General features: G+C 34.8%; 1 pseudogene; it reads left to right on the forward strand.

Moving 5' to 3' along the window:
- LOC141505738 (legumain pseudogene) overlaps positions 1-21968 on the forward strand; it is a 49468-nt pseudogene extending 27500 nt beyond the window's left edge.
- The last annotated feature ends 3526 nt before the right edge of the window (positions 21969-25494 follow it).

Genomic DNA, 25494 nt, shown 5'->3' on the forward strand with positions numbered 1-25494 from the left:
ATGATGTACAACAAAGGAACTAAATAACTAAATTGAAATTAGGGTAGTCAGAAAAAAATAAAGTTCAATTAACAAGATATAGAAAAGGAATTCCAACTGTCTCCTGTGTTTAACCAAGAATAGTCTCTTAAGAGGATTTCACATCTGGGAAGTCTTGATTCTTTTTAATATTCTTGCTTAGAACTGTCAAATCTGATTAAAAGAAGAATTAAGGGAAGATTTTAAACATCCAAGACAGAGAACCTGATGTCAGTGAAAGGAAGGCGAAATTGGGGGGAGGGAGGAAGCAATATGATCTCCTAAGAGCCTTTCTGGTTCAGCTCATTCATTTCAATAAGAGGAAAAAGTTTTGGGTTTGGTGATGTTGGTTAGAATAACTGGAAATAGAGATATCTAGGTGGTGCAATGGATAGAGCACAGACTCTGGAGTAAGGAAGATCTGAGTTCAAATCCAGCCTCAGACACTGATACTGGCTGTGTGACCTTGGGCAAGTCACTTAACCCCATTGCCTCAAAAAACAAAAACAAAAATAAATAGAATAATTGGAAATAATCTAGACATAAAGATCTTAGAATTTGTTTTAGGAACAGCTATCAGAAGCATCTCTTTTCCCTGCTGCCTTTCTCAGCTATAGATAAATTTTTTGATCATATATCCCATCAGTAAAAATAAAAATAATACATAGCCCCCAATATATGTATAGTTACTATATTTATACATTTTACATGCTTCATTGTATTAAAATTATATATCATACAACATGAAAATAGACATGAAAAAATATAAGATAATATTTGATTCTGAGGTCAATAGGGAGGCACTAGAGTTTATTAATCAGGAGAATGATGTAATCTAAGCAGAGGGTAGATAATCAAAGGAAGAGAAATTACGAGTATACAAACTACAGAAATGTAAGTTAAGATAAAGATCCAAACTAGGGTAATGACAGAAAATAGACAAAAGGGAACTGAAATTAAATATTTTTATGGATATAGAAAGGGGAAGACTTGACAATTGATTGACTATGTGAGATGAGGAAGAATAAAAAGTCAAAGCTGACACTGAGGTTCAAAATCTGGGCAACTGGAAAAAATGTATTGCCTTCAAGAAGAATAGAGATGTTTATAAGAGATGACCCTTCCCAAATCACAATAAAAACAAAACTGATAATTTTCACCTACAAAGTGCTAGACCTAAGAGTGATAGTTTCATATTAAATAGCTATTATATCTCTAGAGGAATCTGAGGTCATTTAACATAAGATCATAGAATTGAGGTTGAAAGAAACCTCAGAGGCCATCTAGTCCTATCCTCTCATTTTACAGGAGAAACTAGAGCTGAAGGAAATTAAGTGACTTTTACAATTCACATTGCTAGTAAATATCAAAGACTTGATGGAATCCAAGTCCTCAAATTCCAAAGCCACTAATCATTCCATTATACCATTCTGCCTTCTGATAACACAAAAGAAAGTAGAGTTAACAGCTTTTAAAGGATCTTAGGGAGGTTGCTTTCTCCCAGAGTACTTTCTGGTGTTGTCTAAAGGACAAATGCAAATGTATCTTGGGTCCTCATTGTTAGAAAGGGTCATGACACTAGGCAGACTAGCTGGCAGTTAATTTGCATTTTGACAAACCTTCTTCCTCTGGTCTGAGTTCTTCCTTCTAGTCTGGGACCTAACATCCATGTATAAGTTTGGTCTATTTCCATATAATCATTCTTCAAAATAATGAAAGAAAATACTATAAATTTCAGTTATCATTAGTTTGAATTAGCAGCTCATTTTTAATGCTCAGTGCACATCAGAAACAATCTCAATCTTCCTCCTTCAATACGTGTAAGTGGGAGTGGGAGTGGAGTGCAAGGCTTTTTCAGATAATGAAATTTCAGTAAATGGATTGGTAAAACTTCTCATAGGGTTGCTATCAATAACCATACAATATTCAGGTCAAGTACAAGGTACAATCTAAATAGGAAACTTGTAGGAGCTTAAATGAGATCTCAGCATCAGTAAAGAAATTTCTTGTTCCACTATAATTATGTTATCAAAGTGAGAGATGGTTTACTGAGGAATGGCTGTAAAAATGAATTGTTGCAACTGTGTATTTAGGAAAGAAGATATATATGGATTTCTTTGTTTACACAATGGCAAGAAAAACATATTGAATTTCTATTTTTCAACCTTTAAAGTCCTTCAATTGCAAAGGATCTTTGCTTTAATGCCATCTTTGATAGAGTTTATCAAAAGATCTCATAAGTGATTTCTTGGGCAGGTCATTCACTGCTTGCTTTAGGTTTTCCATTTTAATACATCTTCCAAGTAAACCTTCATTTCACTTCCTTCTTTTCATTATTTTCTTTTAATTTTATCTTTTTTTTTAGAGATGACAATTAGTAGTCAGTCAGTAAAAACAATGAGTTTTTCTTTAAGCTGGAAGTTCATTTTGTAATCTATAATTTAGCTATGAGTAGAGATTGGAGAAGAAAAAGAAATTCAAATCAGATGAACATATACAACAAAAATGCAAATTATTAAAGAAACTGGGTGATTTAAAAAATAATCTTGTAACTGTTACTATTATGATAAGAAAAATAAACATATGCCCCTCAAATATATTCTGACAATCATGGGCATGGAAATGGGGGATACTCTCTCCTGCACATCTGACAAAAGGTATAATTGACTTTTCTATCTCATTCACTTCAAGTATTTCCTATCATGCACTTGAATTGGTGGTGATAAAAGCAATCTGCAAGAGTGACTGAGGCAAATGAGGCAGACAAGTGATTCTGGCTGTCATCATTGGCAAAGAGAAGAGATTTCATTGAGCAATTTGAGAATTGGATTTAGTCAAGGTATAACAATCAATCTATATCCTTCAAGATAATGGAACTTCCTCTTTGTAAACTATAACTACTTTGACTTTAATTTTGGCAAAAATTGTTACAAAGTCCGAGTTTGTTTTGTCTGAATGATTTAAACACTAAAGAGTAAAGATTATGGAATTATTTCCCTGAAAATATGAGTTTTAGTTGGGTCACAGATTTTTTTAAGTTTAAATCAACAAATATTTAGTAAGCATCTATTGTGAAATTACTGTGCTAGATGATGACACAAAGTCAAAAATGAAGCAGTCCCTGTTCTCAAGGAACTTACAACATATTTATCATGTTCAAAGGTTAATGGAGGTGTCAGAAGAATCAGGTATAATATAAAGGAATTAAAAAATTGTGGACAGCCTCTTGGGAAAAATCACGCAAACATTAAATGTCGCAGAATGAAAAGAGAAAGAATCTATCAATATTTAAACCTGCAGGAGTAAAAAGATGATGACAATTGCAATATGCCAATCAGAACAAGAAATGCATACAAAAGAAATGTAGCAATTATTCAATCGACATTATTAAGAGTGTATTTTAGGTTTTGTGAGTTTACAAAGAAAAATAAAATTTAATCCCTGTAGTTCTAGATGGAAAGATATATATATATATATATATATGCAATTAGCTATAGTACATAATAATAAAGATACATATATGCAATTAGCTATAGTACATAATAATAAAGGTACATATATGCAATTAGCTATAGTACATAATAATAAAATGTGACCAATACTAGAAAGTAGTATAAATTAAGAACCATGTAAACTTAAACTATATAATGTCAGTCATGAGGTCCATGATATATTCCCCAATCTAACAGATCAAATATCCTCAGGAGTCATTTCAGTATGGGATAATAATTGTTTTGTTTGTTTGATTCACTGTTTTTCCATTAAGCTCTAATTTGATGCCTCATTATTCTGTGGCCATGAATTCCTAAAGGCTATTCCAACAGAATTTAATGACAAGCACTGGTTCAATGAGGGACTCTGCAATTATCATTCAAAGACCAGGCTAGCTAATGACAATGCCCATTAATTCCATATGCATTTATAAAACACATATTATTTGTCATTAATATTGAGGAAACAATGCCAAAAAAAATGAAAGAATGGGAGGGAGGAGTTTAGATGAAGGACTAGAAGCAACAAATCAGCTGAATCCTCCCAACATCCCCCTCAAACAACTTTAAAATTACAAGTCAAATTGAATTCTGGAGTGGTAGAGTCAACAGAATATCCAGATAAGATATTATATTTTTTATTATTATATCATATTAATGCCCAAGAGCATTAGTAGGTTGGCAGGAGATGTTTGTGACATCATGATAGAAGCTGAGCTGGAGTATAATACATACTATTGCAACACTAGGAGCAGGCCTTCAAGGCAAATGCAATAACAACAGCAGCAACTTTGGGAGGTCTGTCTCAGTACAGAGACAGTAAAGAGGCCATACTAAAAAGATTGTAGGGGCTGCAGAATTCTGTTGCATTGCCTATACATCATTTCAGGGTACAATTCCAGAACTAAGTGGAGCACTAGCATTTAAGGGCACAGCAAAGTAAGACCCTGGGAAAGTTCCAAGGGAAAGATGAATGTTTGTGGTTTCACACATGGTCTCAGTTCCAAGGCAGAAAGGAGCAGTAGCAATTACAATTATAAGGGAACAAGGTCTCTTCCTGGGTAAAAAACAGTGCATAGGCCAGGAGAGCAGGGACCACATCTCTCCATTGATCATATACAACCTTAGAAACACTGAAAGTTTACAGAACCCCAGAACTAGCTCTGAAAATAGCTTGGGGCAATGTCCAAGGAAGTTAGCTTAGTAGTGGCAGAGCTCAAATTGTATTACAAAACTTTTATCATGAAAACAATCTGATTGGTTTGACTAAGAAATAGAGTGGTGAATCAGTAGAATAAATTACATAAACAATACAAAGAAGTAAATGACCACAGTCATCTAGTTTTTGATTAAACCCAAAGATCCAAGCTTTGGGGACAAGAACTCAAAATTTGAGTTTGCCAAAAAATGCTGAGAAAACTAGAAAGTAGTTTGGCAAAAACTGGATATAGAGCAACATTTCACACCACATAACAAAATAGGGTTAAAATGGATACATGATTTAGACTTAGAAGGTAATATTATATGAAAATTAGGGCAGCATGAAAATGTGTACCTGTCAGATCTATGGATAAGAAAATAATGACCAACAAGAAGTAGGGAAGATCTCGCAGGGCAGGGGGAATGGATAATATTGATTATATTATATTGGATAGAGTTAAGTAGTTAAAAGTGAGGAATACATAAGTTGTAGTAAGTATCTGAAGGAGGATTTGAACTGATGTGTTTTTTTGATTCAGAGTCCATAACTCTATATATTATGCCATCTGGTTGTGGCTGAATAAGTGTTGATAATATATAAATTCCTTTATGGCTTTATAACTGTATTTTAACACTTGACTATAATATTTGAACTTAAAAATATTTTCATTTGTATTTAATTCTATGGAAATTTCTAAAAGAAAAAGTGTCTTGTCCCATGTTTGTTGTTATTGTTCTTTTTTGTTGTTGTTGCTATTGTTACTGAGGCATTCATTTTTCTCCATCTCTTCATGACTCCATGTAACATAACATGTTGGGTCATTCCATCCTCCGTTATCTCGCAAAGTCTGTCTATGTTTAAATTCATTGCTTCCATGATACAAGCTATTCATCTTATCCTCTGTCATCCCCCTTTTTAATTTCTTTTTTAACTGATATTTTATTTTTCTATTTATGTATTATGAAAATTTTTCAACATTCATCCACTTGCATATTTATAACATGGACATTTTTCTACTACATTCCTTTCCCAATCCCCCTTTCTCAGTAGCAGTCTGGCAAGCATTTTATATGTATATTTGCATTTAGCATGCTTATATAGTTTTCATTTTGTATATAGGGAATTAGGATTAAGGAAAAAAGAAAGAAAGCCATGGCTGAAAAACATAAGAAAAATTTTTAAAAAGTGAATTTATTCTGTTTTTGTTTTATTTCCCCCCCTTTGGATGTGTACACAATCCCCTTTACTCTTTTCCCTTAATCTTTCCCAACATTAGGATCTTTTCCAATAAGTCCTATCTTTTCACTTTGTGGCCAGTATTTAAGCTTCAGTTTCAGTGAATAGCCTGAATTCATTTCTTTAAATATTGACTGATTTTATCTCCTTGTTGTCCAAAGGACTCCCAAAATCTTCTACAGCACTACAGTTTGAAAGCATTGATTCTGTGGTTCTCACCTTTCCTTACAGTCAAATACTCTCAGCCACACAACATTACTAGAAAAACCATGGTTTTTAGCAAATATATTGAACTTTGTTAGCAAGATGATGTGTCTACTTTTCAGTATGTTTTCAAGATTTGCCATACCTTGCCTTCTAAGAAGCAAGCTTTGTGGTCGTTGAACCCAAGAATATAAAATCTTATATTCCTTCCTATCTTCTCCCTATCTTTGCCAGGAAGTGATTGAACTAGTTGCCAGAATCTTAGTTTTTTTGATGTAAAGCTTCAAGCCAACTTTGATACTCCCTTCTTTCATCCTCATTGAATCTTCTTAATTCTTCGTTATTTACTGCCATCAGAAGGGTATCATCTGCATATCTGAGATTGCTGATTTTTCTCTTATCAAGATTAATTCTGGCTTTTGTTCATTTAGTCTGGCATCTTATATGTTGTACTCTGCATATTAGTAAATAAGAAATGTGACAATATGAAGCCTTGTCATGCCCCTTTTCCAATTTTAAATCAATTAGTGTTCTATGTTTGGTTCTAACTCTTTCTTCTTGGCCGTTATACAAGTCCCTCAGGAACAAAATAAGATGATCTGATTCTCCCATCTCTTTGAAGACTTACATATTTTTTTACACAAAGGCATAAGTATAGTCAATAGAACAGAAGTAGATGTTTTTTCTGGAACTCTTTTTTTCTCTTCATAATCCAGTAAATGTTAGCCATTTGGTTTTGGTTCCTTTGATGCTTTCAATAAGAACCTATTCTTCTGGTAATTTTCATTTCATATATTGTTGAAGCCTAGCTTGAAGAATCTTAAGCATGTTGATGTATGAAATGAGCGCAGTTGTTTGGTAATTTGAATATTCTAGCATTACTCTCCTCTAGGATTGGAATATAATTGATTTTTTCCAACCCTGTGGCTACTGTTGACTTTTCCAAATTTGCTGGCATTTTGAGTACAACACACATTTAATTTGTAGCATATTGAGGGTGGGTCAAGACAAGTCACTTATCCTTGAAGTCTCAGTTTCCACATTTGTAAAATGGAGATAAAAGCAGCACTTATTTCACAGTTTGCTGGTTGATTCTTGTCCTTTGTTATCGAAGAAGACCAAGATGACACCACTATGTTTGAGACAAATTACAGTGTCTTTGACTGTGATTGATCAGTCCAATATGAATTTCAGATGCTCTAGCACAGATCAGGCATAAATAGTCCATGTGAACACCTGTGGTAGATACTCTAAAATTACCTATGTCATGTTTCCTTTGAGCTATTTAAATTCAGCTCTTCTCACAGAGAACAGTACCCTCACTGATGAAAGCATGCCATGCTGGACGGTCCTGTTCCAGTGTATCCCAATGCTACACAATCAATTCCAAAGTTCTTAAGAGAGATCTTCAGGGTATCCCATTATCATTTCTTCAGACTCCTTTGTGAGTGCTTGCCCTGTATGACTTCTCCATAGAATGGTCTTTTTGGCAAGTGTTACTTCTGGCATTCTAACATGTCCAATCCATCAAAGCTGTACTCTCTGTAGTAATGTTGGAATGCTAGGCAGTTTAATTCAAGAAACGACCTCAGTGTTTTGTATCTTTTCCTGCTGGGTGATCTTCCTAAGACAATTTAAATGCAATCAATTCAGTTTCCTGACATGGTGCTGGTGTTTCACAGGTATATGGCAATGAGGTCAGCACAATAGCTCTGTAGACCTTCAATTTGGTAGTTAGTCCACTAACTCTTCTCTTCCACACTTTATTTTGAAACCTCCCAAATACTGAGCTAGCTCTGTCAATGAATGTGTCACCCTCATTGTCAATGTGTACCTTCTTGGAAAGAACACTACCAAGGTAAGTGAACTTATCCATTTCTCCATTTGCTGAAATTGATGGTTCCATATATGCATGGTGTGGTGCTGGCTGATGGAGCACCAGCTGATGGAGCACCTGTGTCCTTTGGTGTTAATTGTTGAACCAAAATAAGCACAAGCAGCAGAGACTTGTTTCATACTTTGTTGCATCTCAGTTTCAGAGGTTGCAATCATCTGCAAACAGATCATGCAACAACACTCCCTCTACTTTGGTCTTGGTTTGTTGCCTTTTCAAGTTGAAGAATTTGCCATCAATGTGATAGCTAACCTTGAGGCCAAGTTCATTCTCAATGAAGACATTTGATAACATGACTGAAAACATCATGCTATAAACAATGGGGCCAGGACACAACCTTGTTTCACTCCATTGATGACCAGAAAATCTCGAGAGCATCATCCACTATCCAGAAACCTGGCAAGTACGTCATCATGAAATTTGATGTGAACTTCTCTGGGTAACCAAATTTTGGCATAACCTTCTATAAACCCTCATAACTGATGTTATCAAAGGCCTTGGTCAGATCTTCAAATGTTGCATACAGACTTCTGTTCTGGTTCCCGGCATTTTTTCTGAAGTGGTCGGGTCATAAATATGATATCAACTATTTCTCTATCCTTCCTGAAGCCACACTGGCTCTCAGGGAAGTGACCATCTTCAAGGTGAAGGAGGAGCCTATTGAGGACTCTGGCAAGAATCTTGTAAGGAATAACTAAAAGAGAAACACCGTATGATTATCACAGGACTATTCCTTTTACCTTTAGAGATGGATGATGGAGGCCTTCCTGGATTCTTCGGGGATAACCTTTTCATGCCATATAACCTGAAAAATTTCAATCACTTTTTGTATGAGCCATGGAACCCCCCCCCACCTTGTAGATCTCAGCTGGAATAAAATCAGTCCCTGGTGCTTTGCCACTTGAAAGAAGCCCAATGGCATTCAAACCCTCTTCTTCAGTGGAAACTAATTGACTTCAACTTAAAATAAACAGTCAATGGCTTCTGCACTGATTGATGATCTGTTAAGAACACTATGGAATCATTCAGCCCATCTTTCTAGGATCATTGTTAATCTTTACTCAATGTGGACCCATTGTTGAGATGCCCCATAGTTCTTTGGCCCATAAATAATCTTCAGAGCATCATAAATGCATTTTAGTTTATTACTCTCTGCATATAACTGGCTTTCTTACTTAGCCAACAGTCATGCATGTCTCTAACCTTTGTACTTCACTTTTGAAGGAATTAAATGATGACTTTTTTGAAATGGATAAACTATCCTACTGGTAGAATGTGGATTTCTCATTTTTCATTTAGCAGCTTCTGTATTTCCTCATCATTTTCATCACACCAATCTTGATGTTTGAGAAAGTTCTGGCCCACATGAATAAATGTGGTGCTGTACACCAGATCTCTGAAAGTTTCCCATTCTTTTTCTCTTTCACTATTGCCAACTGTGTGTTGACTCAATTTTTTTCCCTCCAAGTTTGCGACAAACTGTTCCTGCTCAAAGAAACACTCTAACCTCTTGACATTAATTTTTCTATTAGTCATTATTTCACAGTATTGTGATGCATAAATGAGGTAATTAATGTATATGAGATATACACACACAAGTGCCTTGCAAATCTTAAATTTCTATATAATTGTTAGCTGTTATCATTTTAAGACAATACTTATGAGAGAGAGAGAGAGAAGAGAGAGAGAGAGAGAGAGAGAGAGAGAGAGAGAGAGAGAGAGCCTATAACTTCAATTTATTTAAAGTGCATCTGAAATGTGAAGGGCTTTTCAGAGGAGGTTACACTTAAACTGCCTCTCAAAAGAATAGAAGATAAAGATTTTGAGGGGCAAAGTTTGAAAAGTAATGTATTTCTGATATTGGAGATAGTCCCTAAATATTCATGAAGGCAAAATAGGTTATATGAGCTCTGGACATATTTAAAAGTCCAGTTTAGAGGAAAATGTGAAGAATTTGAAGAGAAAATAGTGTAAAATATCTGGGGAAATGATATTTCTTATTTGTATCTTAAATATTTAGCTAACAAGTTTGCTTTTTAATATGAGGCCACAGTAAGTTACTGTAAGTTTGAATCCTCTTCCATTCTTTCTTTTTTTGTTTTCAGTACCTAGTGCAAAGATGGCCCTTCTTCTCAGTAAGAGCAGCACCTGCACTTGTGTTTTAGATTGTATTTCATCCTATCTTCCCTGATAGCTTCTCCCTCAGTCACTCTATTCTTCTCATCTTCAGGGAGATATCAATTGCTTCCTTCTGTACTACTTCCTACAAACAATATCAGGTAAACCATATCTTAAAAAAAGTTTCTCTTTGCAATTCCATTCTCTTATATTCTTATCTCATGTCCTTTTCAGAGTGTAATCCATTGAAAATGACATCTATAAATATTGCTCACTTGTTTTTTTTTTCTTTTCAACCTCTTTCCATCTAACCTTCACCCCATTTTCCATCAGAAATGATAAATTTGATGATGATCTTTTTATAGATTTTTTTCTCTTTCATTATTATAAAGTTGGTGAATATAACTTCCATATATGAAAAGAACAGAAAAGGTTGCATTTGAAATCCTGAATCCCTCTTATGGAGAATTTGTTTAATATATAATAAATTTAGCACTGTAATTCTAACATATCCTGCATATTTATACCTTTTTGAATTTCCTTCTATTCTCTTTTGTGTTTCATTGACTTTTTTCTCCTTTGTTTTGTTTCTTTTATTTATTTATTTACTTGTTTGTTTGCTCATTCACTTATTTATTTATTTGTTGACATTACAACCCCTGTCTCTTAATTGTTGAAACAAGTTACTTTTTTTTTCACTCCTCATTTTAATTGAACTCTGCAGCTTTTGACTTATGGAATATTTCCCTAAAACATCCATTCCTCCCTTAACTTTCATGTCATTGTTCTCTATTGGTTCTCCAGCTGTTTGTTTTTTAGTTCTTTCTCAATCTTATTTGAGAAATTTTCTTCTTTCTCCTTTCCACTAAGTGGGATAACCTTCTGACTCCATCCTAGACTTTGCTTTTCTGTGTGTGTTCTCTCCCTTGAAGACCTTATTAGTTGTTAAAGGATAAATTTTCATGTTTGGGAAATGACTTTTTAATCTACATACCAAGCCCTAATATCTTGCTTACTCCAATCCTACATTACCAATTATCCACCAGATATTTCGTCATGGATGTCCTTTAAGCATCTTGAACTCTCTATGTCCAAAATTGACTACCATTCTCCTGACAAAACTATCTCTTCTTCAAATATTCCTATTTTGATTTTTGGCACAATTATCTTTCCATTCACCCAAGTTCCCAATCTTGACATCATATCTGACTTTTCTCTTTTCCTTTCCCCATATCTCCAATTAGTTGGCCAAGTTCTATTGAATGAGTCTGTCATTGCTGAATAAGTAAACATCTTTTAAAAGATAGACACAGTCTCATTTATCTCTTCATTCTCTCAGGTACCATAACATTCAAATTTGTGTCCCTGCTTCCAGTCTCTACTTTTCTCCACATCTTCCCAAAGGATATTCCTAAAATACAGATATAACAATATTGCTCTCCTGTTCACCAAAGGCAGTTAGGAATCAGAAAGACCAGAGTTCACATCTAATTTCAGATATGTGTGTTTATACATCTATCTATTCAGGGTCTTCATTCCAAATAGACCCTTCATTTAACTCTCAGGTTGTTATTTTGATTCAGAAGAATAGCAGGGATCCTGTTGCCACTGTAGTGAAATTTCATAACTAAGCACTAGCTTAGTTAAGAGTTCTAATAATTGTGAAATAAGAAAAGATTCACTTTAAAGTAGGCTATCAAAATTTTGCCTTGAAGAAAATTGGGATTCAGTTAGATAAAGCTGATATATGATTCAGTCAGATAAAGCTGATTTCAGGGATTTTTATTATATCTTTTAGCTTATGTTTGCCTTAATTTATTTATTTATAAAATAATGATAATAATAACACTTACCCCCCAGGGGTTACTGTTATTAAGATAAAATTATATAATATTTGTAACAGAGTACCTGGCACATATTAGGCACTTAACAAATGCTTATAATCTGTCAAAAAGCAATGAATGTCTTCCTTACGTTTCTAGAATGAAGTATATGAGCTTTAGGGAGGCTTTTAAAGTATTTGGGGGGGGTTGTTTGCAAGGCAATGGGGTTAAATGACTTCCACAAGGTCACACAGCTAGGCAATTATTAAGTGTCTGAGTCCAAATTTGAATTCAATTCCTCCTGACTCTAGGGTCTGTGATCTATCCACTGTGCCATCTAGCTGCCCTGGCATTTAAAGACTACAAATCTGACTACATCTATCTTTTCTATTTTATTTTATATCAATCCCCTCTTTCATTTTTTTCAAATTTTTTAAAAATCAGAATGGCCTCCTAGATTTCTTTATATACAAAAATTTAGCTCCAACTCTCCTGCCTTTTCCCAGTTCGTGCCTCATATATCAGCTTTATCTAACTGAATCCCAATTTTCTTCAAGGCAAAATTTTGATAGCCTATTTTAGAGTGAATCTTTTCTTATTTCCCAGTTATTAGAACTCTTAACATTTGGGTGCTAGTGCTAAGTTATGAGATTTCACTACAGTGGCAACAGGATCCCTGCTACCCTTCTGAATCAAAATAACAACCTGAGAGTGAAATGAAGGGTCTATTTGGAATGAAGACCCTGAATAGATGGATGGATAAACACACATGGAATGCTATCATGTGAAGTCTAAAGAGTCTAGCTATGATATGCTCCTGTCTCAAAAATGTTCATATAGTGAAGTCAACAAAGTACTTCTTCTTGATCATCAATCAAATTTCAGTTTGGAATATTGATTTGTGATCACAATATAACAAAAACAACACTTCAAACTTCAGGTAGGATCTATAATGAAGTTGGGGATTGAACCTGTGCTTTCAATTGTACAGAAAACTCCCAGATGAGGAAATGCTTTCCACTAATGTTAATCAGTATCACATCTGCACTTTATAGTCTTATAGAAATGTCTGAAACTCTGGAGATTAAATGACCTGCCCAAGATCACCTAGTCAACATGTGTTATAGATTGAACTTGAATCCAAGTCTAACTTTGTACTCATTAAGCCACCACACCTGAAATATCATGTTGCAGTGACTAGGGCATTGAACTCAGGAACACCTGGGAACTCATGTTTTCCTGGTTACTGAACTGGTTCACTATCCACTATGCCAAACAGGCTCAAAAATGCAATAAAAGGGCATCACAGATGTGTATGATTGCCTTCATGAACCCCATAGTTAGTATTATGCCTCACCTCACTTCTACTTCTCTGGAGGACTAGTTTTCATGAATATGTTATGAATCAAAAAATCACAAAATCCTATTATAAGTTGTATCACAGGTAATCTCTGATCTTGGGAAACTGAAAACCCAGGACTTCTGAGCTAAAGTAGGACTAAGGTGAAAGAGTACCCAAACTGGGGCAGCTAGGTGGCACAGTGGATAAAGCACAGGCCCTGGAGTCAGGAGTACCTGGGTTCAAATCTGGTTTCAGACATTTAATAATTACCTAGCTGTGTGGCCTTGGGCAATCCACTTAACCCCATTTGCCTTGCAAAAACTTAAAAAAAGAGTACCCAAACTAAGACCAGAAATAATAAAGTGAGTTCAAAAAAGAAGCAAATTTAAACAGGTCAGAAGCAGAGGAAGTCTAAGCTTCCAGGAACCATCCAAAGTAGGATCATTTCAGTGAATGACCTCTGTACTTCTATCCTTTGTGAGGTAGAAAGAACAAGTCTAAAGAAGAAAAAAAGAATTAAATGAAAATAAAAACACACATCCTACTCCTGTACTCATAAATCCATCTAAACATTTTCAAACATAATTTTTTTTCAACTTTTGCTGGTAATGGTCATTCTTGTTATAAAATTTGACTAAAATGCCTATTTTAGTAGTATAAATTACAGGCAGGAAGCTGTCAAAATCTTTCCCAAACAGTCTCAATAAATTTGAGTCTCTTCTCTTTTTCAGGGAAAAAAGTACCCTGGCAAATAATTGTTTTTATATATTTATCCTTACTCATTTTGTTTAAAAACTGTTTATTAAGTGCAGTTTTGCTCAAATTAAGTAACTTGGGGAAAGTGTTTTGGAAACTCTAGTGTACTATAGTTAGATCAGTTATGATGACATTTATTTATTTTTTCACATTAACTACAATAGTCATGTTATAAAAGTAAACATAATCCCCCCCACACACACAAAGAGAAACCTCAAGAAAAACAAAGTGAGAGAAAAAAAGTCTGATAAAAAATTGTCCTTCAGTCTGTATTCAGATACCATCACCGCTATCTTTGGGATGCATAGCATTCTTTATCACTTCATCATAAGTCCTTCAGAGAAATTGCTTCAATACTTTTTCCAACAGTTGCTAGCATAGCTATATTTCTCTCCATCCTATTCCTTCCCATCCACCCCCAATTACTCTATTCTCTCTCTCTCTCTCTCTCTCTCTCTCTCTCTCTCTCTCTCTCTCTCCTTTCACCCTGTCATTCCCCTCTGCCCTGGAACTGTGAGGAGGGTCCCTGATCCACTGTAGTAGTAGTAAAACTCCTTTTTTTTCTAAGACTGGGTCTCAGACCATTACATGGATCTTTACTATGGGCAAAGTCATGCCTCAGAGATGGCAAAGAGACCTCTAGAGTCTCCTCTGACCTCCTTATCATTCATGGGCTGAGGGTTCTGGAAGCAACTGCCAGGTGGGCTCCCTGTCAGGTGGCTCTGCAAGCCTGCTCCAGGTTTCTGAGGCTGGGTCCGCATGCTGACTCTGTTGCAGTAGAGTTTTCAAGGTTTTCCTTGGCAATCCCTAGGCTGAGAAGTCTGGAAACTTCTTTGTTCCCATGGACCTAGATTGCCCCAGGGATCTAGGTGCCCCAGGTTGTTTGTGGATGGCTAGAACTAGTTTGCTTTGGTGTGGTCCATGTCCTGTGGCCCTTTCCAACACTGGTGTAACAGAACTTTCCTGTGGATCTTCCAAGTTGTCTTAGACTGGAAAATTGTTTCACTCATTTTCTTTTGTGGGTTCTGCCACTGTAGAATAGGGTTAGACTCATTATTTAGAGATATTTGGAGTGGTTTGGTGGAGAGCTGCTGGGATTTCATGCCTTTACTCCACCATCTTGGCTCTGTCCCCAGTGATGATCATTTTTGTGGGTACTATTTGTCTGTATTAGCAAAAATCTAGTCCAATTTAAGTAATTTCTTACATTGTTCAAGTGTGGTTATTTTTGAAGGTGTATTTAGGCTGAGGAGATGGTTAAAGTAAAAATTCTGATTACTATTTCCCTAATAAAAAATACTTTTGTGACTACAAGTTTTTATGCCTTCCATTATACCTCACACACTTATCATGGTGTTTGATACATATTTTTTAATTTATACTTCAGTTGTTTTTCAGTCATTTCCATTTCAGTTCATTTCCTTTTAGGGGTTCTGTTAGTAAAAATACTGGAGTGGCTTTGCATTTCCTTCCCCAGGTCATTTTGCAGATGAGAAAACTAAGGCAATCAGGGGTAAATGACCTATCCAGGATCACACAGCTAGTAAGTATCTAAGGCTGAATTTGAACTTAGAAAAAAGCATCTTCCTGAGTCTAGGCCTAGCTCTCTATCCATTGAACTTCTCAACTGCCTAGCTGACATGTAGTAGTAAATAATTAATAAATGCTGATTGACCAAGAGACTGAAGTAGAGAAAGTGAGTCCAAAAAGATTAAGTGACCCATGTAAGTAATATTTCCCAGGGAGTTAGTAGCAGAGTTAGGACTCATAGCCAGGGCTTCAGACTAGGTCATCTGCCCTTTCAAACTATGCCACTAGTCAACTCTGATCTTTGACAGCAAATAATGTTCTATTTCTCACCCTGCACAGTCAGCTTAGACAGAGAAGATCAAATAGGGCTTTATTACACTGCATGCCTCAGAAAATGAAACACTAGAGATGAAATGGTAACCCACCGAAAAGTTCCCTTGGGGGAAAAAAATCATTTCAACTATATCTATTTCCCTAGGCTTTTTGTCCCTGCAATCAGAAGCAATACAAGACCTTTGTAAATCACACAATCCCTACTTCTTGTGAGGATAGAAGAGGCAGATGGAAGACAAGTGACATTTCTGATGGCTATTAGAGCTTATAATTCTAGTTGACAAAGGATTGTGACCAAAAATTGGGCTAAGTTCCAAGTCTTTGTATTCAGATGGAAGATTTTTTTTTATTATTGTTCCACAGAGAATTGTCTTTTAACTTGTAATTTGATATGAAACTCACTGAAAGAGAATTAATTCAGAACCCCATTATGTCATTTTAAACTCTACTTTTCACATTAGAAGTTCAATTTAAAGTTCTTTGATGGTGTTTTCTTTAAGGAATGCATGATATAACTTTTTTTATTTTTTATTTTTTACTCCAAATAAATTTGTTCCCGGAGATAGAATTAAGGAAGGACCAAAAAATACCAAAATTTTCTCAAATTTGTCTTTTGATTCTCCCAAAAGCCTTTGCCACATCTGATTATCCCTTATAATTTTTATATCTTTAGTGAACTATCTTCAATCTGGAATGATTGCTCATAAAAGGATGCAAGTTAGTAAGTCAATGGCAAATTTCTAAGCACATTACTCAGTATTTTATATCAGTGAATGCTGTTATTAAATTTAATAGTTAATTGCTTTAATTTAGATTATGAAAAGACTTGGGGATCTTGTATAGATGTAAGGCACTAAGAAGAGTTACCTCCTTCTTCCAAAAAGATCAAATATATACTTTTCCATGATTGATTAGCCACTCAAGTGTTAAAACTTTTTCAACATGAGAAATGGCCTAATTTCATAGAGATCATCAGAGCACTAAAAATTACATTCTTGCCTTCTCTCAGAGACACTACCAAATTAGGTCAAGGTGATGCTAATTTTAAATTTAGAACAGACCTGGAGGACATTGAATCCAATTCTTTACTTTATAGAATATGTGGTCTCTAAAGGACAAATGACTCGCCCAAGGTTACACAGGAGTAGCAGTCTCACTCCATATCCATTCCACCAGATTTGGACATGAATTTCAAATAAGCAATGTGAATTTTAGGGATGCACGTCTATTCCAGATATCTGAAAGTTCTACATATAGTAGAATACTGAATCTTTTCTTCCCTCTTTAATGTGGTTCTTTTAAGTGATATCTCTTGAAAAAGAAGTGAAATTCCTCCCCCCCCCCAAATTTTGGTTCCTTAATAAGATGAGCCAAGACTATACTATACAGTTATCAAAGAGACTTTAATTCTGTGACCTTTGATAATACCTTGACAAAGTGGGGGAACTTGTTTGGTGAGATTGCCAAGGAGAATTCATTGATGTCTCATTTATGATCCTTAACAAGTTCATGTACCTCAGCTATATTCTTTAAAGGGCTGATATACAAGAAATCAAGATGGAACTTGGAGAACCAAGAAGAGATAGGCTATACATAGATTCAAGCAAACAGTACCAGGTAAGGATGCCCAAAAAGTGAAGATTCTGTAACATGCTGAATTCCCCAACTATGAAGAGCTTTCTGGACCATAATAAAGAAAGGGACAGAGTGAATATATGAATTAACAAACATAGACTAGCCTTTCTGTGGTGTGTGTGTATTCTGTGAAAAATATGTAATACAAATAAGATGTTAATCCACAAACTTGGTACACAGGAGCCTTTTAGCTATTTCTAAAAGATCATTAATAATAACCATCAGACATGTAGCTTGTTAGCTCTGAATAAAAATAATAGCAATAATAATATTAATAGTAATGATGATGAAAATGATGATATGATAGAAGAGTTTAATATCATTTTATAAAGCACATCTGCGTGTGAGCTTATTTGAACTTCACAAGACTATGAAGAAAACTGTGGTTTCAAATGGTTAAAGTTAAATGTATTTTTCTAAGAATTAGAAAGTGGAAAAGATCTTAACTGGGTGTCAGTCATTCAGCCTGATGGTAGAATCAGCATAGGAAGTGATGACACAGGCAGAGAAGGATTTGGGATCAAAATTTGTAGAGATGGAAGTAAGTTTATATAATTAATACTGAGCAAAAAGCTAAATGGTGGAGCTGGCTGAGAAATATCCCAGTATAGGTAGTCCCTCACCAAAGGATAGCTTAGAAGACTAGAAGTTGTTGTATCAACACCCTGTTATATAGCCCTCCCCTCTGTCTTTGGAAGATGGGCTTTTTGCTTCCCTGTTGGGAACTTTTTCTCTGTTTCTCACTGCTTTAGGAATCTGTGAGGCAAATATTTTCCATTGGTTGATGAATGATAGAAATTATGATATTACATGGGCAAAATTATGTTTCTGTGTAGTTTAATTAAAGTATTATTATTATTACTAGGGGGAGATTTGTGATTTTTCTAGTTTGTGAATGCATTTGTCAATGGATATACATTCAAGAAATTGTATTTCTCTTCCTCCATGTTAAAGCCAAAGGTAAGTAAAGGACTACCAGAATGACATGGGAGAAGTTTCACCAGCATGTCTTTTCAGGAATACTTATTTGGATTTTTTTAAAGTAATGTAATAGAAAGAACATTGGATTTTTGTAGTCAGACAAGCTACATTTGAACATCTTCCTATAGCATCTTTTCCTTTCTGAATCAGTTTCCTCAACTGTAAAACTAGAGAATAATTAGACAATACCCTCACATTAGATTTTATCAAAGAAAACCCTTTGTAACCCTTAAAGGAGTAGGAATAGGAGTAGTTGTAGGAGTAATAAGTAGTAGTAGAAGTAATAGTAGTAATGGTAGAGATGGTGGTGATGATGGTGGTAATAATGATCATAGTAATATTCTGATTAGTAGTGTTAACAGAAGAAGGAAGAAAAGAAGGAAACTTTAAGACTTAAAGACTTGCAAAATACATTAAATAATATCATATTAAAATATTATCTCATTTATAATCACAATCACCCTGTAAGGTAGGAGCTATTATTATTTCCATTTTACAGATAAGGGAACTGAAGATCAAAATTAAGTGACTCACCCAAGATTATACAACTCATAGATTTGTGAAGCAGCATTTGAACTCATCTTCCTGACATGACTCCAAGATTCTAAGATCTCAATGTACCATCTTTAGAAATATGTCCCTAAATCAATATGAATTATTATTGACAGTACAATAAAGTGGAGAGTGTTAACAAACTTAAAATCAAGAAGACCTGAGTGCAAATCTGACTGCAAACACTTAATAGTTGCCTAGCTGTGTGAACTTGGGCAAGTAACTTAATCCCATTGCCTTAAATAAATTTTTTTTTAAAACTGAGATTTTTATCTCATACTGATCTAGATGTCAAAGATAGCAAAAAGATGGCAATAACCAATATTAGGTGGTTTGGTTTTGAGAAAACAGACACATTAATATACTATAATTAGAATTTGGAATTGATCCATCCATTTTGGGAAATGATTTGGAAGTAATTCAGTGGGGTTGGGGAAAAGTGTGGGACAGGGCAGTGGTACTCAGGAAATATACAGAGCTTCCTAGAGCAGAGCTAGGATATTTTGGGAATGATGGATCTTCTGGCTATTTCCTGAGTTACTTCTAGGTACTGAAATATTCATGATGTGAATGACAAAAAAAAAATCTCCAAGTGACCCCAGAACAAGAAGTGCTAATGATTCAATGAATCTTTAAAGGGGAAGGACTTACTCTTAATTATACTTTCTCCTCCCTGCTGATAATCCTTTCTGGAAGGGTGATAGTTGGTCTAGTCACTCTTATACTCTGATAGAATTGTCATCGCTCTAATTTACAACTGGTGATAGTTAGATGGATAGAGTGTTGGACCTGGTGTCAGAAAGACATAAGTTCAAATATAGTCTCAGACACTAACTGTGTCACCCTAAGCAAGCCACTTTATCCTATATGCCTCAGTTTTCTCTTCTATAAAATGAACTGAAGAAGAAAAAGATAAACCACTCCAGTATCTTTGCCAAGAAAACTCCAAATGGACTTATGGTGAGTCAAATATGATTGAAACAACCTAACAACAAAAAATCTACAACTGGAAGCGTGAAACAGGTTATTGAGAAGATGGAGAGACAGAACTCAACAAGGTCAGTTTGAAGCTGAGTCTCTGGTGTCTTTTTCTGCTATGTATTTTCCTGGTGACTAAAATTCACCTCAAGTTAGATGCCTCCAAACTTGTAGGCTATAGTCTGAGTTTGAAAAGTCCACAGATCCTGGAGCCCTTGGTTAAAGTTGCCTTGTAACAGGCAGAATTTTTGCATCAGAGAAGACAAATTTTCAGGAAAAGGAGAACTAGAAATCTAGGATGTTGAAGGAACAGTACAGAGCTGAGCCAAGGTGAAATATAACAATATTTCCACAATCCCAAAGATTACTTTATATTCTGATGAGATTTGTCTCAGTTTTTTAGTAGAGTCTAACAATAGTTATAAATTAAATTAAATTTCTGAATTCTGTTTTTGTGACTTTCTGTCAATGCCTCCTTGTAAATATTATTAATTTAACATTTAATTTATATGCAAGAAAAATATCTGTCCTATGCCTGATTTGTATTATACCTTGAATATTTTTATATTCCCCATTTTTGGTGAAACCCTAAAAAATTCCACTTAATTATTAAGGAACTTTTCTGTGGGGCAGTGAGGTATAAATGAAGTGAGCCAAAAGTTCTGAAAAAAAGGATCTAACCTTGATTTTGTGATCAGGTTTCCCAGGGTTTAATCTGGTCACTCAGTGTTTCCAGAGTATATGGGCCCCTTAAGTAGAGAGGGGAAGAGTACAATGGCTCAGTCCCTTTGTGACCTAGCAGCAGTTATTTCCATTAAGCTAAAAAAATGACCTACATTTCTATAGACTCTGATCCAGAATTCTCACTGGTAGACATAGTCATCAAGAAGGTAAAAGATATTAGCAATAATATTAATAGCAATAACAGTGGGCAGAGTGGAGCCAGGACCAGTGGGCAGGTTTAAACTCCAAGCTGTACATTGCACTTGTGATTTTTCTCGGATCCTACCATGGACAGAACTCCTCCAAGAACAATTTGAATCCAAAGAACAGAGTGATTTTGAAGACAATTATAATGGTGACTCTAGTCCTAAATGCATTGCCCCAGATGCTCCTGATATTGGAGGTAAGCACTGGATTGTTTTTGTGGCAGGCTCAAGTGAATGATAGAACTTCTGATACCAAACTAATGCATGACATGCACATAAGATCATCTACTGAAATGTGATTCCTGATGAACAAATAATTGTCATAATGTATGATGGAAATGCAAACAATAAAGAAAATCCTCCAAAAAATATTTACATCAAAAACCCCAATGACAGCGATGTGTACAAAGAGGTCCCAAAAGACTATACACAAGCAGATGTCACTCCAGAAAATTTCTTTACTGTGTTACAAGGTGATGCTGAAGCTGTGAAGACTAAAGGAAACGTTTTGAATAATGGCTCCAAGGATTATGTATTTGTTTGCTTCACTGATCCTGGAGTTCCTGAGTTCCTGGACTCTTGATGTTCCCTGATGATGATGATCTTCATGCTATTTTTTAACTAAGATTTTTTTTTTACTAAAGATTTTACTAAAACTATCTGTTTTATAAACAACATAAAAAGTAGAAAAGATGATGAAGCATGTGAATCTGGCTCAATGATGGTCCATCTGCCTGATGATATCAATGTTTATATATCTACTGGTACCAATCCTAGAGAATCTTTCAATGCCTATGATGAAGAGAGAAGCAATTATCTGGTAGATTGGTATGGTGTCAACTATATGAAAGATTCAGATGTGGATGATTTGATTAAAAAGATTGTCTAAGCAATTTAAGTTATTGAAAATGTATACCAATGTCTTGCAAATGCTAATAAATTTTTAAGAAATTCTGGGGTAAGGAGGTAAAGGGCTTTTCTCTAAGAAGTTTCCCAAAGTTTCTGTTCCTCACCTTTGCCCTCTTTTCCCTCTTTCAGATATGTGTTATTGCTAAAAGTTGTAACTATTTGAAAGGCCAAAGCATTTTATTAGATGGAATATTTTTTCTTTGCATACAAAATTTTCCAATTTTGAAACTAGCAGTTTAATAAAGTGTCTTCTTGGTTGTCACCCTTTTATGATTGATCTGTGTAATGACATTTAATTGCTGAAATTCAATAAATTATAAGAAAAATAGAACTTAAGGAAATTGCAAACATGAACTGGGAAGTTATTTTTCAGAAAACTTACCTTATGATCATATTTCTCCAAGATTAATGTATATATGCTTAGAATATGGATGTTACAAGTTTAGTGTCTAAAAATAAAGATTTATAATTAGTTAAAAAATCACAAAGGATATAAAAAAAAACATTTTGCTACTATTTGCCGGGGTAATGTGGGAAGTAGTTGGGTTTTTGTTTGTTTGTTTGTTTATACAAATACTCTCATTTGATCATTGCAACAACCCTGGCAGAGATATGGTATTATTATCTCCATTTTAAAAATGAAAAAAAACTGAGGTGAATGGAAATAAAGTAACTTTCCAAGTAAGTGTCTTGATTTAAATTTGGATCTTCCTGACTCCAGAGCCAGACCTCTTTCCCAATGCTATTTATATACCTCATTAGAAAGAAAACTGTCATATGAAACAAAATATTCATGTTAGCATTTTTATGCTTGCAAAGAATTGAAAAAAAAAGGAAGATACCACTAAGTGGAGAATGTCTTAGCAAATCTTGGCAAATTAATATATTTCACTGTAAGGGACAATAAATATAAAGAGTTTGGAGAAGCATTGGAAGACTTACATGAACTGATTAAACAGGAAAATCCGATAATTTTATTTCATGAATGAATCTGTGCCCATGAAATGAACCTAACAAGCTGTTTTTCATGTTTCACATGCTTAGAAATTCTCTGTAATTTTCAAGAAATTAATTCCTTTTACTTACTAAACAACAGCTATTGACTCCCAGAATTACTGCTAATTGCTGTAGCAAAGATAGCCCAAGGTTAATGCAATAAATATGCCTGATTCATTTGTTTCCATCTAAATCTTTCCTGAAACTTGAGTAGGAAATACAATTGTGCTGGTTTTCTCTTAATTAAATACCATAGGTTCTTCAAATCCCTTAGTATGCTTTTTCTACAAATAGACAATATTGAGATATAATAATAATAAGCCCTTGGGGAACTTTTACTGTTCGGCATTTAAAAGCAAACCAGAGAGATCCCATATCGTTGAATTGTTTGAAAGTTGCATTAATATCCTCATCAGTGCATGTGATTTGGAAAGGGTAAATAGATGCAGAATGGTAAGACTTATTGCATTCATTTTTGGCATGATAGACACTGAGGGAAAAATGTATTTCAGAATGTTTTATTATGATATAGTTAAGCACATAGCCCCATCACAATGTTGTTCTCATTACAAATATCAGATAAAACTTTTGTCAAAGGGATAAAGTGAGTCATGTAGAGACATTCTTCTTCTACCTTACCTTTTTATTCCTACAGATATTTTTAGTACTACTCCTCAATCAAAAATGCCCCAATTCATTTTGTTGTTCTTAGTAAGGTCCAATTCAGTTCAAATGAATTCAACCCATATCTATTAAGTAACTATTCGATGTTCAATTGTGTCTATTTCATGACCCCAACCATGGCAAAGGTATTGGAGTAGTTTGTCATTTTTTCCTCCAGCTCATTATACAGATGATGCAACTGAGGCAGAAAAGGCTGTGTGACTTCCTCAGGGTCACACAGCTAGATTTGAATATAGGTATGGACCTACCCAGCTGATCCAACTACCTTGGGTACTATGTGATATTAAGGAAACTCAGGTTTAGTGACTTGTTCAGGGTCACCAATTAATTGTCTGAACTCATATTTGAACTCATCTCAACATTCCATCTAGTACTCTATTCACTGCCCCACTTAGCTACCCAAGTCATTTAACCTCAGTTTCTTCATTATAAAATGGGGATAATAACAGATCCCATTTTCTAGGGTTGTTGTAAAAATCAAATGTGATAATAGTAAAGTGCTTCACAAACTTCAAAGTTCTGTAAAATTGCTCTACGTTGTTGCTATTGGATATAGGTTTTCCTGACACCAGTGACTGCTCACTATTCACTCTCTGCACCAAGGTTGCTTCTTATCTCCACTTTTCTTAAGAGGGAATGAAAACACAAAGAGGTTATCCACCAACCCTTGTTCATAGGTCTTAGTAAAGTGTCTGAGGGACTAAATGAAATTAATCCTGGCTCCAAGGCCATCACTATATCCATTAAATTAAGCAGACTTTAACATGGAAGAACGTAAATAATGCACTTTGTCAACCCTTATTACTATATAGGTGTCAATTATTAGAATTAATTATTTTTAGTCAATGGTTAAACAATAAGTCAATTTCACATTGAAAATAGCAGTTTTCTGGTTACCCTAGTAGCTGTCTAAGTACATATTTTAAAGTAAAGCTGAAAAAGTTTTAATGTGAAAGAAAATTAGCAAATAGAAAATGTTGTGTTAGAACTGATCCAAACTGTATCCTTTGGCTGGGAGGTAACAAATCAATGATGATATGAATGACAATTTAAACTATAGCCTTCTGGGAAGATTTCTTTTGATATCTATCATATTGTTAAACTTATTTCAGAGACATATTTCCATCAGCAAAGATAGAAGTACTTTAAGATAAACCTCAATTCAATCTGTACTCATAATGAATTTCATTCTTAGTATTCTGAAGGTAGATTGAAGATAATATGAGGCATGGTTTGGGGCCTAAGAATCTACTGTGATGAGATCTGAGCAGAGTTTTAACTAGGATTGGGGTGTACAGGCCTTTTATTAGAGTAATTTAAAATGCTGTTTTTTAAAGGATGTACAATTTCTAATTTAAGAGCATTTTCATTTTTGCATCACCAAAAGCAACTGTTCTTAATTCCTAATTAGCAAAAACAATTAGTTATAATAGCATTGCTTCCTCTGCTTGTTGCTCTCATCCTTCTTCCTATCTCTGTTCTACTGTGAAGATTTTTGTGGGTATGTATAAGCTTCATGTCTACATCGGTGAAGTCAACTCTCCCCTTCCAACTCCCATTCCCAGCAGAAATACCTCTTTACTCAAAAGTTCATAAGCAGCAGCGAACAGAGTTGTACCAAAGCTAATTCATTTGTCCTTTAAAAATAAAATCCAATGGTTTTATCCTGGCATTGAAAGTCTTTCACAATATGAATCCATCTGTGTTTTCTAGAGTTTTTCCCCTGCTATTCTTTTTCAGTGTAAATTCTAAGCTACAGATTGACTGCTTCAAACCTTGCCTACCAAATAAGTTTTTGCTTCAGCCCAGTGTGACCTACCCACATATCTTAATCGACACAAGTCTTGTCCTTTCAAAATCCTCTTCAACATCATCAAAACCATC

This window comes from Macrotis lagotis, chromosome 1 (assembly GCF_037893015.1).
Source record: "Macrotis lagotis isolate mMagLag1 chromosome 1, bilby.v1.9.chrom.fasta, whole genome shotgun sequence".
In the NCBI taxonomy this organism is placed as follows: Eukaryota; Metazoa; Chordata; class Mammalia; order Peramelemorphia; family Peramelidae; genus Macrotis; species Macrotis lagotis.